The sequence below is a fragment of the Thalassophryne amazonica genome, chromosome 13 (assembly GCF_902500255.1).
Source record: "Thalassophryne amazonica chromosome 13, fThaAma1.1, whole genome shotgun sequence".
NCBI classification, from domain to species: domain Eukaryota; kingdom Metazoa; phylum Chordata; class Actinopteri; order Batrachoidiformes; family Batrachoididae; genus Thalassophryne; species Thalassophryne amazonica.
Window position 1 is genome coordinate 54,746,119 of NC_047115.1, and position 16,775 is coordinate 54,762,893.

Below are 16,775 nucleotides of genomic sequence, written 5' to 3' on the forward strand. Positions count from 1 at the left end.
AACCCTCACATGACACCACTCTGTGATCAACTTGTCCAAGTCCAGCAAATGCTCCAGAGGCTGTATTGTTGGTGTGAATAGTGATGCCGACGGCCCGAGTGCGCTTCTTTTATGATAATACACCCGTAATACTGCCGTGATAATCTCAATGTGTCGGATCAGTTTCCTCACTACATGCGTTATATAACCGTGATTGTTCATCATATATTCGCTATATATTATTAATATATCCGTAATTTATAGTGGGACATTTGTCATTTTTGGCCATTTTTGTTGCGGACGACAACGAATGCCCGCAATTTGTATACTCAATTCATGCACAATTAATCCTCTCCCCAGTGGAACAGGGCCCTTACAAACTAGGAACATAAAAGCCAAAACATTTGTGTTTAATGGCTGTGCGTTTAAGAAGACAATGGCAGTAATTATAATACACATCATGCAACTAGTCAAAAAATTAATAAAAAATAAATGGGCTGCAGAGTAAATTCTTCTGACGCCAATGAAAAACATCTAATCAAAAACAGTTTACATTTCCATTATTCTGTCTCATGGTGTTAAGTGTCTGATCAGCTTTCTGATGCTCAGATTAAATATTGCATGTAGATTTTTGAACAAAGCAGCAAACACTACCCATCCAATATCATTTTGTTTGTAGAATTATTTAAGGTGCATCTGGAAAGTACTCACAGTGCTTCACTTTTTCTACATTTTGTTATGTTAACAGCCTTATAAAATGGATTAAATAATTTTTTTCCTTTTTTTAAATTTTTGCAAATTCATTAAAATGCATACACACACACACACACACACACATATACATATATATATATATATATACACACACACATATACATACATATATATATATACATACATATATATATATATATATATATATATATATAAATGAAGAAATCACATGTACATATGTAATGGCCCCTTCACACATAGTGCGAAGTTTGGACGGCGTTTGGATGAAAATGGGGAAACAGCGCGAAACAGTTCGAAATTAGGGCACCGCAAAACATTTTGCCAACGGGCAGGCGTGCACGAACCTGGTGAGAGAGTTTGTGCACACGCCGGTGTCTTTCAGGCAGGAACACACAGTGCCAGCTGCTGCACACTGAACCACTTATGTGGAGGAAATATAAAAAAAACAGCTGGTACCCGAGGGACCACATCGCGTCGCTTATGTGGAATATATATTAAAAAAAATGAAACCAGCTGGTACCTGTGGGACACATCGTGCCACTTATGTCAGGGGTCGAACTACATTTTTTAACCTACTTGCACTGGTGCTAGTAACAAAAAAATTACTTGCACCAAAAAAAAAGTTACTTGCACAACCAAAAGTCAGTCTTATATCAACCTTAAAACTCCTCCTCTGATGTGTCAGTCTCTTCTTCTCTGGGGAGAGTTTCAGGGGAGAGCAGCAGCAGCGGCAGCAGCGGCGGCAGCAGCGGCGGCAGCAGCGGCGGCAGCAGCGGCGGCGGCGGCAGCAGCAGCAGCGGTAGACAGTTTTTTTTCACGTGCATGTGAATGAATCGTCCGTGAAGATTATTTTATTTATTAACTACACAGATGTATAATACAACAAATGGTGACTGGTTTATAACACAATTATGACAGAGTTTGAGGGGAGAGAGAGTGAAAAACTGCAGCGGCAGCCAGTTCTTTTTTTTCACGTGCGCGCGAACTAATCGTCCGTGAAGATAATCTTATTAACTACACAGATGTATAATAAAACAAATCGTGACTGGTTTATAACACAATGATGACAGAGTTTGAGGAGAGAGAGCGTGAGGAACCACAGCGGCAGCCAGTTTTTTTTCTTTTCTTTTCTTAGTTTACATGTGCACGCGTGAACGGGACAGAAGGTCCTCAAACTGGAGCTCCTGCAGCTCCAGTTATTTGCTGCAGCTCCTGCAGCAAATAATGAATCTCCCCGAATTGGGAATGTCTCATGAAGATGTTGTGAACTCAGGGACAGCGAAGCTGGCGACATTTGTCAGCTTTCCACAACAAATAGAGCACAGCAACTCGCTCCGTGTGTGAGAGTCATAAAACGCAGGGAAGTCGAAGACAACACACTGGAAATTGTTTTTTCCTTATTTATTCCTTTATTGGTTCATTCTACTGGTGCTTATAGTTGATAAAACTTGGATAAAGGTACTTGCGCCAGTGCTAGTGTAGTATAAAATTCTGTGCACCGCTCAAATAATACGTGCACAAACTAGCACATGCAACATACTAATTCAACCCCTGTATGTGGAGGCAATATAAAAAAACAGCTGGTACCTGTGGGACCAGATCGTGCCACTTATGTGGAATAAAAAATTTTTTTTTTTAAAAACAGCCGGTACCTGTGGGACCACATTACACCGCTTATGTGGAATATAAAAAAAAATAAAATAAAACCAGCCGGTACCTGTGGGACCACATCGCACTGCTTATGTGGACTATAAAAAAAGAAAAGAAAACCAGCCGGTACCTGTGGGATCACATTGCACCGCTTATGTGGAATATAAAAAATAAAACCAACCGGTACCTGTGGGATCACATCGCACTGCTTATATGGAATATGAAAAAAATAAATAAAACCAACCGGTACCTGTGGGACCACATCGCACCGCTTATGTGGAATATAAAAAAATGAATTAAAACCAACCGGTACCTGTGGGACCACATTGCACCGCTTATGTGGAATATAAAAAATAAAACCAAACGGCACCTGTGGGACCACATTGCAACGCTTAAGTGGAAAAAAAAGAAAAAAAAAACAAAAAACATACAACCCACTGGACGTGAACCCATGCCATCCAAAAGCTCTGATTGCCAGTCAGAGACTTTACCACTAAGCTACGGAGCTGTTCTTTGAAAGCTGTGGGAATCTGCCTATCAGGAAGGACATGGAAGTAGTACAAAAAAATTAAAATCCCACACCATATAAAAAATTTATCAAGCGAGCAATATAAATATGATCCATCTGTTCCTCTGTAAATGACCCATGGTCACAGACATACAGTTATGAATGAGAAGCAGTTCACTTGTCTCATTCATATCCACATTTGCTGGCACGTCTCCAACCGGCCACGCGCGTGTGTCATGTGGACGACGCCCTGCAGGACACCGCATCATGTGGAACAGAGCTCACGTGGGTGACGTGATAGTGAGATCGCCTGCTGCGTGTTCTGATCTGACGGTCCGTTTCAACCTGGGAGCAGCCCATCTCCACAGTATGTGTTTTTATTCATGTCCATTTGATAACAGCAAACAGACACACGCGCATCAGTGAGCAACTGTTTGTCCATGTCCGTCCAAACACAGTAACTGGTGTCCAGATCTACAAATTTCCACAGCCACTTCAGTGGGAGGACACACCTCCTGTCATCTCAGCGCACACACCAAAGTCACACTCATGTGTGACTTCGACAAATGTCTCTGTGAGTACAAAAGTGATTGTCTGCAGTCTGTTGTCATGCTAAGAGTGCAATTGGCTACACACTTTCTAAGTGCCATGCGAGCGGTGTTAGATGTTCATATGTGTCACCTGGAATTTGGCCGGCACCTGCCATAAGAGGGTGTGATGGGTTTGCACAGCGCACACTCTGTCTTTCAGGTGCTTGTGTGCGGAAATAGTTGTAGCAACATGTGTACGAGGCATTGGAGGCAGGGACAACATTACACAGTTTGCACACGATTCCTGCATCACGTGCACCAAGTGTACACTTCATCCAAACTTCACACTGTGTGTGAAGGGGCCCTTAGTATTCACAGCCTTTGCCATTAAGCTCAAAATTAACTCCGGTGCCTCCTGTTTCCACTGATCATCCTTGAGATGTTTCTACAGCTCAGTTGGAGTCCACCTTGGGTAAATTCTGTTGACTGGACATGATTTGGAAAGGCACACACCTATCTACATATAAGGTCCCACAGTTGACAGTGTTTGTCAGAGCACAAACCAAGCATGAAGTCAAAGGAATTGTCTGGAGACCTCCAAGACAGGATTGTCTCGAGGCACAAATTTGGGGAAGAGTACAGAAATATTTCTGCTGTTTTGAAGGTTCCAATGAACACAGTGGCCTGCATCATCTGTAAATGGAAAAAGTTTGGATCCATCAGGATTCTTCCTTGTGCTGTCCACTTTTCTAAACTGAGCGATCGGGGATAGAAGGGCCTTAGTCAGGGAGGTGACCAAGAACCCGATGGTCACTCTGTCAGAGCACCAGCATTCCTCTGTGGAGAGAGGAGAACCTTGCAGAAGGACAGCCATCTCTGCAGCAATCAACCAGCCAGGCCTCTATGGTAGACTAGCCAGATGGAAGCCACTCCTTAGATATATGCACATAGTAGCATGCCTGGAGTTTGGCAAAAGGGACCTGAAGAACTCTCAGACCACGAGAAACAAAATTCTCTGGTCTGATGAGACAAAGATTGAACTCTTCGGTGTGAATGCCAGCCGTCATGTTTGGAAGAAACCAGTCACCATCCCTACAGTGAAGCATAGTAGTGGCAGCATCATAATGTGGGGATGTTTTTCAGTGGCAGGAACTGGGAGACTAGTCAGAATTGAGAGAAACATGAATGTAGCAATGTCCAGAGACATCCTGGATGAAAACCTGCTCCAGAGCGCTACTGACCTCAGACTGGGGCGACTGTTCATCTTTCAGCAGGACAATGACCCTAAGCACACAGCCAAGATATCAAAGGAGTGGCTTCAGGACAACTCTGTGAATGTCCTTGAGTGGCCCAGTCGGAGCCCAGACCTGAATACGATTGAACATCTCTGGAGAGATCTGAAAATAGCTGTGCACCGACATTTCCCATCCAACCTGATGGAGCTTGAGAGGTTCTGCAAAGAGGAATGGGCAAAACTACGCAAAGATGGGTGCACCAAGCTTGTGGCATCATATTCGAGAAGACTTGATGCTGTAATTGCTGCCAAACGTGCATCAACAAAGTATTGAGCAAAGGGTGTGAATACTTATGTACATGTGATTTCTTTGTTTTTATCGTTAATAAATTTGTAAAAAAAAAAAAAAAAAAAACTTCTTCATGTTGTCATTATGTGGTGATGTGAATAGAATTTTGAGGGAAACATTAATTGGAATAAGGCTGTAACACAAAATGTGGAAAAAGTGAAGTGCTATGAATACTTTCCGGATCCACTGTATGACTAACATATTGTCACCTTCCTAAAATAATGGCCTAAGTCATGTTTTGGGAAATATGACTTAGGGCATTATTTTAGGAAGGTGACGATAACAACTAACATGAAATCTAAAAAGAAAAAGTGAAATATGAAGTATGCATCATATTTAAATTAAATTGGCTCAAGTTGTGGCTCTTACAGTAGACAAAAACATTAGAAATTATGAATTATTTATTTTATTTTATTCTGCTTTGCTTTAACAAATGTCCAGCCAGTTCTGAAAGTGCAAATGAAATAATTAGATCCAACAAACATGTCATTTCAAAAGACATGCACCAAAGAAAACCGAATGTCTAATTGTATCTGATGGGAAGCCTTGCAGATTTAAAATACTGGGGAAAAATACCACAAGCCTTCAATTATTCAACAAGTGTATTTTGTCAGGTAATGAGATCATTCAGTATTTCAGAAGTGTGAAACACTGCATTATTGACTGAAATGGTAATCAGAAATAATCTTGTGTGTTTTTATCAAAAAGACTAAAATGTCTCAATTGAAATGAGACTAAAATACATTGAGTTCTCATCTGACCAAAAGCAGACTAAAATGAACAGACTTTTAGTTGACTAAAACATGACTAGATAAAAATGATATGTGAATGACTAAATATGATAAAAACTAAAAAGGACATCTGACAAAAAACTAAGACTAAATTAAGGAAACAAGTGACAAAATTAACACTAATCTTTTCATTTGGGACAGTATCGATTTAGAACACAAACAGCTCCACAGGCTAACTGGTTATGAAATGTAACTGCACCAGGAAAGCCAAAAACATGTGGTAAACCACTTCTTGTTAGCACTGAACATATGAAAATGTCATTACAACCATCTGGTAACATGATGAGGATCTCTACAGAGGAGAACATGTGCATGTTTAAATCAATAAATGATAAGAAACTTCTTAAATAACTGGTATGCAGTTAGCTTAGCCTCCCAGCGAATTCATTGGTATGGCTCTCCGTCATAAGTCAATGGCCAACGATGGGTTCATTTCTGTTGTGAACAGAAAAGGTTTACCTCCATAATTATCTTCTCCAAGACACCAGATACTTCTAATGACATTTTCTTCTTCAGCAGCAACAAGAAGCAGTTTACTGCAAGTGTTTTTAGGTAATTACCCCATACAATTACATTATGTAGACAGCTCGCTCATGATGGTGTTTGCTTTCTAAATCAATACTGCATTGAAAATGATATCTGTCCTAATTAAAAAGATTAACTCAAAAACATTTAAAAAATAAAATAGAGCCAAGCTCACAAAATACTTGAGTTCCTTTTTAAGCATTGCATAAGGCTTCACATTAATATATTCGGACTTAATGGAACCTACGTCATCTGTGCCTGCAGAAACGCATCAAAATTGTCTCTTTTTGAAGTGACACTTGATATGAATTGTATAAACATGAAAGTCAGAATGAGTATAAAAAAAATAACTCCTGAAATGATAAGGGAAGACAGCAGAAGATGAACCATTTTCATTCTTTGTGGGTGAGAATACTAGTCAGTTTTGAAGGGCAGGGCAGCATCTGAAATATGTGACTGGGACAGCCAGTCTGGGACTGGGACAGGTTGCCAAGCCTTTAAAGCAAACCTTCCAGTCAACCTTTGTTTAAGTCTCCATGAAGGAACAATGCAGTATGTGTCCTCGATAAACCTTCAGTGACAGACTACGGAAACACACAATCCATTCCAATGCACACAAGTAAACACCAGACTTGGATACCTGAATGACTAATTGGAAAATCTGGAGCTTGGATGTTAATAATGAGAGTACAATTACTTTTTTCACAACAAACATTCTCAGAAACATCACTGCAAAACTAAAAGAACACTGATTAGACTCCAGATTTAATGGTAAAAAGCAACTTGCAGGTCAGATTGTCCTAATTTTTTGTTTGTTTTTGTTATTGATGGTGTGTTTTATGGGGGGGGGGGGGGGGGGGGGGATGAATGCATATTCTGACCTATAAAAAACAATCGTGAAATGTAGTATGTGACTGAGAAACTTTTTTTTAAGTGCCAGCTTTGACCCACGTGGAAAGGATTTCTTTTATTTTATGTTGACTTTTTCTACTGTCAAATGACATCACACAATGGAGTGTGAGCTGCCAGACTCCCTTGTATGATGTAACAGCAAACTTGGCAGTTAGTGAAACGAAAGCATTCAGTTTACTGCATTTAACAATGTTACACCGGTATGCAGACACACAGACAGAAACACAAAGACAGACAGAGACAGACAAAGAAAGAACTACCCACTATACATAATCACTCACTGTAGCAGTTCAGACTTCTTTGAGTGATATCATCCAATGAAAATAAAACATAAAATTTCTGCTTTGACTGGTTGTAGAACATGTACAGTAGTGTTCAGAATAATAGTAGTCCTATGTGACTAAAAAGAGTAATCCAGGTTTTGAGTATATTTCTTATCGTTACATGGGAAACAAGGTACCAATAGATTCAGTAGATTCTCACAAATCCAGCAAGACCAAGCATTCATGATATGCACACTGTTAAGGCTATGAAATTGGGCTATTAGTAAAAAAAGTAGAAAAGGGGGTGTTCACAATAATAGTGTTGGGAAGGTGTCGTAGCACGGACCCACAACAGGGGGTGCAAATGAACGGACAATGAATAAGCCAAAAAGTAACAATTTAATGTTGTGACAACACACAACTAAACACACAAAATTTGTAAAGTCAATTAACACCAGGTGACGTGTAGGCAGGCTCGAAGATAGAAGACCCCCGACGAGAGAGAAGCCGCGTCCCACACGGCTTCCACCACCAACGGTCTGAAGAACACCGGCGCCGCCAAGTCCCGAGTCCCCAGTTGGCCTCTGTCTTCGGCTGTCGACCCTGGTACTGCTGGCAGAAAACAAAGACAAGATGAATGAGTGTGAGTCCGCACACTCAGTAATCCACAGTCTGCACTCAGTTAGGAGGGAGCACCTCCACCTCCAATCACACTGGTACCCCAAACATGCCTCAAAAGGGGAGAGGCCGGTAGCAGACGAGACTTGGCTGTTATGGGCATACTCGATCCAGGCCAGATGGTGACTCCAGGCCGCCGGGTGCGCGGAGGTGACGCAGCGAAGGGCCTGTTCCAACTCCTGGTTAGCCCGCTCTGCCTGGCCGTTTGTCTGGGGGTGGTACCCGGACGAGAGACTCACGGTGGACCCCAGCTCCTTACAGAAACTCTTCCAAACCTGCGAAGAGAACTGGGGACCACGATCTGATACAATGTCCGATGGTATCCCATGCAGCCGCATGACGTGTGGACCAGGAGGTCTGCTGTCTCCTGGGCCATCGGGAGCTTCGGGAGGGCCACGAAGTGGGGCGCCTTGGAGAACCGGTCCACTATCGTGAGAATGATGGTGTTGCCCTGGGACGGCGGGAGGCCTGTGATGAAGTCCAGGCCGATGTGAGACCAGGGGCGGTGAGGCACCGGCAGGGGTTGGAGGAGTCCCGAGGTCCTCCGATGGTCTGCCTTGCCCCTGGCGCAGATGGTACAGGCCTGGACTTAGTCCCGAACGTCGGTTTCCAGGGACGCCCACCAGAAGCGCTGCTGGACCACTGCCACGGTCCTACGCACTCCGGGATGACAGGAGAGCTTGGATCCGTGACAGAAGTCCAATACGGCAGCTCTGGCCTCTGGTGGGACGTACAGTCTGTTCTTGGGGCCGGTCCCCGGGTCCGGGCTCCTTGCCAGGGCCTCCCGGACGGTCTTCTCCACGTCCCAGGTAAGGGAGGCCACGACAGTGGACTCGGGGATGATGGTCTCGGTGGGGTTCGACAGCCCCGCCTTGGCTTCCTCTTCGTGCACCCGGGACAACGCATCCGATTTTTGGTTCTTGGTCCCGGGGCGGTACGTGATCCGGAAGTCAAAGCGCCCGAAGAACAGAGACCAGCGGGCTTGCCTGGGGTTCAGCCGCTTGGCGGTCCGGATGTACTCCAGGTTCCGATGGTCCGTGAAAACCGTGAAAGGCAACGACGCCCCCTCCAGTAGGTGTCTTCACTCTTCAAGAGCCTCCTTCACCGCGAGGAGCTCCCGATTGCCGACGTCATAGTTCCGTTCAGCTGGGGTCAACCTGCGGGAAAAATAGGCACAAGGCTGGAGAACCTTATCAGCCTCCACGCTCTGGGACAGCACGGCTCCTATCCCTGAGTCAGAGGCGTCCACTTCCACTATGTACTGGCGATCAGGATCAGGCTGCACCAGAACTGGTGCAGTCAAGAACCGGCGTTTCAACTCCTTGAACGCGACTTCGCACCGATCCGACCAGGTGAAGGGGACCTTGGTGGAGGTCAGGGCAGTCAGGGGGCTAACTACCTGACTGTAGCCTTTAATGAACCTCCTGTAGAAATTTGCAAAGCCGAGGAACTGCTGCAGTTTCCTGCGGCTTGTTGGTTGGGGCCAATCTCTCACCGCCGCAACGTTGGCCGGATCAGGGGCGACGGAGTTGGAGGAGATGATGAACCCCAAGAAGGACAAAGAAGTGCGGTGGAACTCGCACTTCTCGCCCTTCACAAACAGCCGGTTCTCCAACAACCGCTGTAGGACCTGACGTACATGCTGGACATGGGTCTCAGAGTCCGGGGAAAAGATGAGTATATCGTCCAGATATACGAAGACGAACCGATGCAGGAAGTCCCGCAGGACGTCATTTACCAAAGCTTGGAACGTCGCGGGGGGCGTTAGTGAGGCCGAACGGCATGACCAGGTACTCAAGTGACCTAACGGGGTGTTAAATGCCGTCTTCCATTCGTCTCCCTTCCGGATCCGAACCAGGTGGTACGCGTTTCTAAGATCCAATTTTGTGAAAATTTGGGCTCCATGCAGGGGCGTGAACACTGAATCCAACAGAGGTAACGGGTATCGGTTGCGAACCGTGATCTCGTTCAGCCCTCTGTAATCAATGCATGGACGGAGTCCACCGTCCTTTTTGCCCACAAAAAAGAAACCAGCACCCATCGGGGAGGTGGAGTTCCGGATCAGCCCGGCAGCTAAAGAGTCCCAGATGTAGGTCTCCATTGATTCGCGTTCCGGACGTGAGAGGTTGTACAACCTACTGGATGGGTACTCAGCGCCCGGGACCAAATCGATGGCACAATCGTACGGTCGGTGCGGGGGAACAGTGAGGGCCAGATCTTTGCTGAAGACGTCAGCAAGATCGTGGTACTCCTTTGGCACCGCCGATAGATTGGGGGGGACTTTAACCTCCTCATTAGCCGTCGTGCCGGGAGGAACCGAGGATCCTAAACACGCCCGGTGGCAGGTTTCGCTCCACTGCGTCACAACCCCGGACGGCCAATCTATCCGGGGATTGTGCTTCACCATCCATGGAAATCCCAAAATCACTCGGGAGGTAGAAGGTGTTACATGGAACACTATCTCCTCCCTGTGATTTCCAGACACAACCAAGGTCACAGGCTGTGTCTGATGTGTGATTAATGGAAGCAGGGTGCCATCTAGTGCTCGCACCTGCAATGGTGCCGGCAGAGCCACCAGGGGGAGCCCTACTTCCTTTGCCCATCTGCTATCCAGCAGATTCCCTTCCGACCCCGTGTCTACCAGTGCTGGGGCGTGAAGGGTTAGATCCCCACAAAGGATCGTCACTGGGATTCGTGCAGATTTGCGGGATTTCCCCGCGTGCGTGTTATGGCCCACCCTTAGCCCAGTTTCTAAGGACGCGCGTTGTAGTTTGACCGTTTTGGGGCAGTCCTTCTGCATATGCTCACAAGAGCCGCAGACAAAACACTCCCCGCGGGCCAGCCTCCTTTGTCTGACGTTTGTTTTTACTTTGGCCCTGCTCGTGTCCATAGCCTCCTCAGCAGGGGGAGCTGTAGCCACACGGAGCTCTCTGGCAGTGAAGCGTGGGGACGACGTCACCCTTTCGGAACCGGAAGGGGGAGGGACGGCTCGTGCCCGGTCACGCCCCCCTGGCCTGCTCCCGACGATGCTCATTCAAACGGTTGTCTAAGCGTATAACCAAAACGACAAGCCCGTCAAAATCCCGCGGTTCCTCCTTAGCCAGCAGGTGCTCCTTCAGGACCGGAGACAGTCCATTTACGAAGGCGGCGCGGAGCGCAACGTTATTCCAGCCGTACCTCGCTGCCGCGATGCGGAAGACGACTGCATACTCGGCTGCGCTGCGACGCCCCTGTCTCATTGACAGCAGCACGCTCGAAGCGGTCTCGCCTCTGTTGGGATGGTCAAAAACTTGTTTGAACTCCCTTACAAACCCAGCATAAGACGTTAGGAGCCGTGAATTCTGCTCCCAAAGCGCCGTAGCCCAGGCGCGTGCCTCTCCTCGAAGCAGATTAATAACATAAGCCACCCGGCTGGCGTCTGACTCGTACATGACAAGACGCTGTGAAAAGACGAGCGAACACTGCATGAGGAAGTTTGCGCACGTCTCAACACAGCCCCGTACGGTTCCGGAGGGCTTATGTATGCTTCAGGGGACGGTGGGGGGGGGTCGTTGAATGACCAGTGGAACGTCTGTTACGGGCCCAGGACCAGCAAGAGGAGTGGCTGCAGCAGCGCCCTGATCGCGCGCTTCCACCCTGGCGGTGAGAGCCTCCACCCTCCGGTTAAGGAGAACATTCTGCTCGGTCACTAAATCTAGCCGAGCCGTGAAGGCGGTTAAGATCTGCTGCAGCTCACTCAACACGCCTCCCGCTGACGCCTGCGCTCCTGGCTCTTCCATTGGCCGTTCAAGCTCGGGTTGACGCCCCTCGGAATCCATGACGAATGGCCGAGAAATCCTGTTGGGAAGGTGTCGTAGCACGGACCCACAACAGGGGGCGCAAATGAACGGACAATGAATAAGCCAAAAAGTAACAATTTAATGTTGTGACAACACACAACTAAACACACAAAATTTGTAAAGTCAATTAACACCAGGTGACGTGTGGGCAGGCTCGAAGATAGAAGACCCCCGACGAGAGAGAAGCCGCGTCCCACATGGCTTCCACCACCAACGGTCTGAAGAACACCGGAGCCGCCAAGTCCCGAGTCCCCAGGTGGCCTCTGTCTTCGGCTGTCGACCCTGATACTGCTGGCAGAAAACAAAGACAAGATGAATGAGTGTGAGTCCGCACACTCAGTAATCCACAGTCTGCACTCAGTTAGGAGGGAGCACCTCCACCTCCAATCACACACTCGTGCAGCTCCTGTTTAAACCACTTATCTGGTTTGGGGTGTGAGGCGAAGCCGTCGCTGTCACACCAAACGCCAATCCCACAGATAAGGACGAACACCACAGGATAACGGCTGCAAAAGAAGTTCAGATTATCACTCAACGATATGAGTCAGCAGAGAAATTACCTCTTCGGTAGTCGATTTCTCGGCGAGGAGGTGGAGTTGCAGTCCGGCCTTTATGGTGATGATGATGATGATGAACGAGTGACAGCTGGTGCTGAGGATGAGTGACAGCTGTCACTTCTTCTGGGTCTAGCGCCCTCTCGTGCTTGGAGCCCGCACTCCAAGCAGGGCACCCTCTGGTGGTGGTGGGCCAGCAGTACCTCCTCTTCAGCGGCCCACATAACAAATATTAGCACATGCTGCTGACGCTACAAACTCAAAACTATTATGTTCAAACTGCTTTTTTAGCAATCCTGTGAATCACTAAACTAGTATTTAGTTGTATAACCACAGTTTTTCATGATTTCTTCACATCTGCGAGGCATTAAAGGGGATAGAGAATCAAAATCATCTTTTTCATGTTTTTGGTGTTAGTTCAGAGTCTTCCCCGCTGTGGGGAATACACATGAAGTGCCAGCAAGTTTCAGAACCTCTATTTCAAGTATTTCTCCTTTTTTGAATTGCCCCTAGAAAACAGGCCAATCCGTTTTGAGAGAAAACTTACGTCACTTTTCACCAATAGCCCCCCCACACACACACCCACACCCCCCCCCTTTCACAAACACCCCTTCGAAATTAATTATTCATAAGGTTGTGCCCACCCATTCGTAACACTCGAAGAGGAGCAATGGCGAGCTACAGGTGTGCTTTCCCAGGCTGTTTTAGCGGACTACAATCTTCCCACGGAAAGCAATGTACGCGATCACTGGCTTTTATTCATTTTTAACTGCATCCCCAGTACATACAACCGCTGACTATTTCTTTGCTCTGCACATTTCACGGAGGACTGTTTCACAAACCTTGCACAATTTCGAGCTGGCTTCAGTCGGAATTTAATACTCAGTAGAGGGTCAGTTCGGACTCTGCGACAAACTCAACCCCAGCAATCAGTACAGCCTGTAAGTATCACATTTTCTTTTGTTTTAAATTTGTGTTGCGCCATATTCCTGTTGTAAGAATTGCACGTTAGAATGGCACATTAGCTCTGGTTTGTTCCTCTAAAGGGAATGAGCTAACCCCTTAGCAGGTAGCTATTTGCATTATTATGCTGGCAGCAAGTAAGCCTGCAAAGGGCAGCTTGCTTATTTCAATGCATAACCTTTGGAAGTCACAGTAACTGAAGTAAAACAAAGCAAATGAAGTTTCGCTGATTTTTTTAGTCCAATTTTGCATGGTTTTTTTTTTTTTTTTTTTACGTCCTCATCAAGCAGCCGGTCGCAGTGCCGCGAAGGGAGAGCACGCGCATTGTGTTCTGCGTGTGTCTGTTTATAAGAACCTTCTCGCCCAGAAGAAAAAAAGAGCGCCAACAACTACCAGTGATGCCGGTAACGGCACTGAGCTTTACAAAGTCATTTTTATGCTTTTTTTCTCCGAGCCGCTCCGCATCTGCTGTTAAAAACAGCTGATCCTCCTCTCTTTCTTTTCAGCGAGAGCAAGGGCAGCCAATCAAACAACGGCAACCGATCAGCACCAACACATACGTGCATTTCATAATGAGGTTGCCAAATAAGCTCCGAAACGACGTCATTAAGGGCAAACGACGCATTCTAAACCCAGCATAGTAACATAGCTGTTTCAGAAAGCCTTTTAGGAAGGTTCTGAGCCATTACAGACCCAACCAATTTTTTTGGGGCTACATATCACATCACAGAACAAGGATTAATGCCCCATTCAACCTCTCTCTATCACCTTTAATTTTGTTGGTTTGGAACCAAGATTTTGCTCGTTTACTAGTGTGCTTGGGGTCACTGTCTTGTTGAAACACCCATTTCAAGGGCATGTCCTCTTCAGCATAAGGCAACATGACCTCTTCAAGTATTTTGACATATCCAAACTGATCCATGATACCTGGTATGCGATATATAGGCCTAACACCATAGTAGGAGAAACATGCCCATATCATGATGCTTGCAAAACCATGTTTCACTGTCTTCACTGTGAACTGTGGCTTGAATTCAGAGTTTGGGGGTCATCTCACAAACTGTCTGCGGCCCTTGGACCCAAAAAGAACAGTTTTACTTTCATCAGTCCACAAAATATTCCTCCATTTCTCTTTAGGCCAGTTGATGTGTTCTTTGGCAAATTGTAACCTCTTCTGCACATCTTTCATTTAACAGAGGGACTTTGCGGGGGATTGTTACAAATAAATTAGCTTCACACAGGTGTCTTCTAACTGTCACATCTCTTACAGGTAACTCCAGACTGCCTTTGATCATCTTGGAGCTGATCAGTGGGTGAGCCTTTGCCATTCTGGTTATTCTTCTATCCATTTTGATGGTTGTTTTCTGTTTTCTTCCACGTGTCTCTGTTTTGTTTTTGTTGTTTTTTTTTTGTCCATTTTAAAGCACTGGAGATCATTGTAGATGAACAGCCTATATTTTTTTGCACCTGCGTATAAGTTTTCCCCTCTCCAATCAACTTTTTAATCAAACTACGCTGTTCTTCTGAACAATGTCTTGAACGTCCCATTTTCCTCAGGCTTTCAAAGAGAAAAGCATGTTCAACAGGTGCTGGCTTCATCCTTAAATAGGGGACACTTGATTCACACCTGTTTGTTCCACAAAATTGACAAACTGAATGCCACACTAATATTATTGTGAACACCCCGTTTTCTACTTTTTTTTTACTAATAGCCCAATTTCATAGCCTTAACAGTGTGCATATCATGAATGCTTGGTCTTGTTGGATTTGTGAGAATCTACTGAATCTACTGGTACCTTGTTTCCCATGTAACAATAAGAAATATACTGAAAACCTGGATTAATCTTTTTAGTCACATAGCACTACTATTATTCTGAACACTACTGTATTTCATGTTGTGTACTCCCCGAATGAAACAGGACATTATGTCACCACTGATTTCATGAGACACTTATGAAAGTTGCAAATAGCATAAAGAAGCTCAGGGATTGATATTGTGGTGTTTTGAGCACATGCCTATTTCACTGTTCTTAGCTTGCATCCTACATTCTGTGTTTTTTCATTACCCATAATGCTATGTATCGCTATGCATTGGTGCATGCATGTGCAATTGTTAGTTAGCGTTCCGGTTTGCTTTACTCTCTATCAGTGTTGCCACAGTTACTCTGATAAAGTAATCCAATTACTGATTACTCCTTGAAAAAGTAACTTAGTTACTTTACTGATTACTCAATTGTAAAAGTAACTAAGTTAGATTACTAGTTACTTTTTAGTTACTTTCCCCAGCTGCCACCAACAACCCTCTGCCACCTCAACATGACAATGATACCTGTTTTGCCAAAACTCACTTTATAGTCACCCTTTCTTGACTTCAATGAAAATAAATACTTGTTTTATAAACAAGTATTTATTTATTTGCCTGGTTCTGCTGGAGGTTTCTTCCTGTTAAAAGGGAGTTTTTCTTTCCCACTGTCGCCACGTGCTTGCTCACAGGGGGTCGTTTTGACCGTTGGGGTTTTTCCGTAATTATTGTATGGCTTTGCCTTACAATATAAAGCGCCTTGGGGCAACTGTTTGTTGTAATATGGCGCTATATAAATAAAATTGATTTGATTTGATAAAAAGTAAAATAATCTTTCTTGACCTCATACTTAACTGTTGACAGCACTGTAACAGTAAAACTTGCAATTTCTAACCTACATTGTTTAGAAATGTAACTATTAAATTCTAACATTTTTCTAACATTTAAATTCTCTATAAACATTTTACTTGTCAAAATTATTATTATTTTAAGTAGTATTAGTAGTTGTAGTTAATAAAAAACGGCTTCAAAACTGGACCTTTAATCTAGGGGTGTTGTGGGGGCGTGGGGCACATCCTTGCCCCACACCCCCATTCCATCTGGATTCGCCCCTGCTTTGGCGTTTGAGCACAAAGAATGGATAAGATTTATTTATGCTGAAAACATGACCAGATTTACAGGTAAGAAAGTTTTATTGTGTTTTCACATCATGTGGTCCTCAGAAAGAGAGTTTAGGTGCATTTGAGTGGAAAATAGTGTTAGTTGTTGACACATCGCGGAGGATCAGCTGTTTTTAACGAGACGATACAAAGCAGCTCAGCTCAGAATTCTAAATAAAGGAGGAAAATAAAGCATAAAAATGACTTTGTAAAGCTCAGTGCAGGTGTGTTTTCACCGCGCTTTAAAAGGTGAGGACAAGTCGTAGCTGATGAAAAGCTCACAGCTCGCTTAAAGTGGGCAGTT

The 16,775-nt window shown here is 45.0% G+C and overlaps 1 protein-coding gene across 1 annotated transcript in view; it reads right to left on the reverse strand.

Annotated features, from left to right (window-relative positions):
* dst (dystonin) overlaps nt 1-16,775 on the reverse strand; it is a 318,051-nt gene that overhangs the window by 256,530 nt on the left and 44,746 nt on the right. The gene's annotated exons all lie outside the window — the stretch shown is intronic.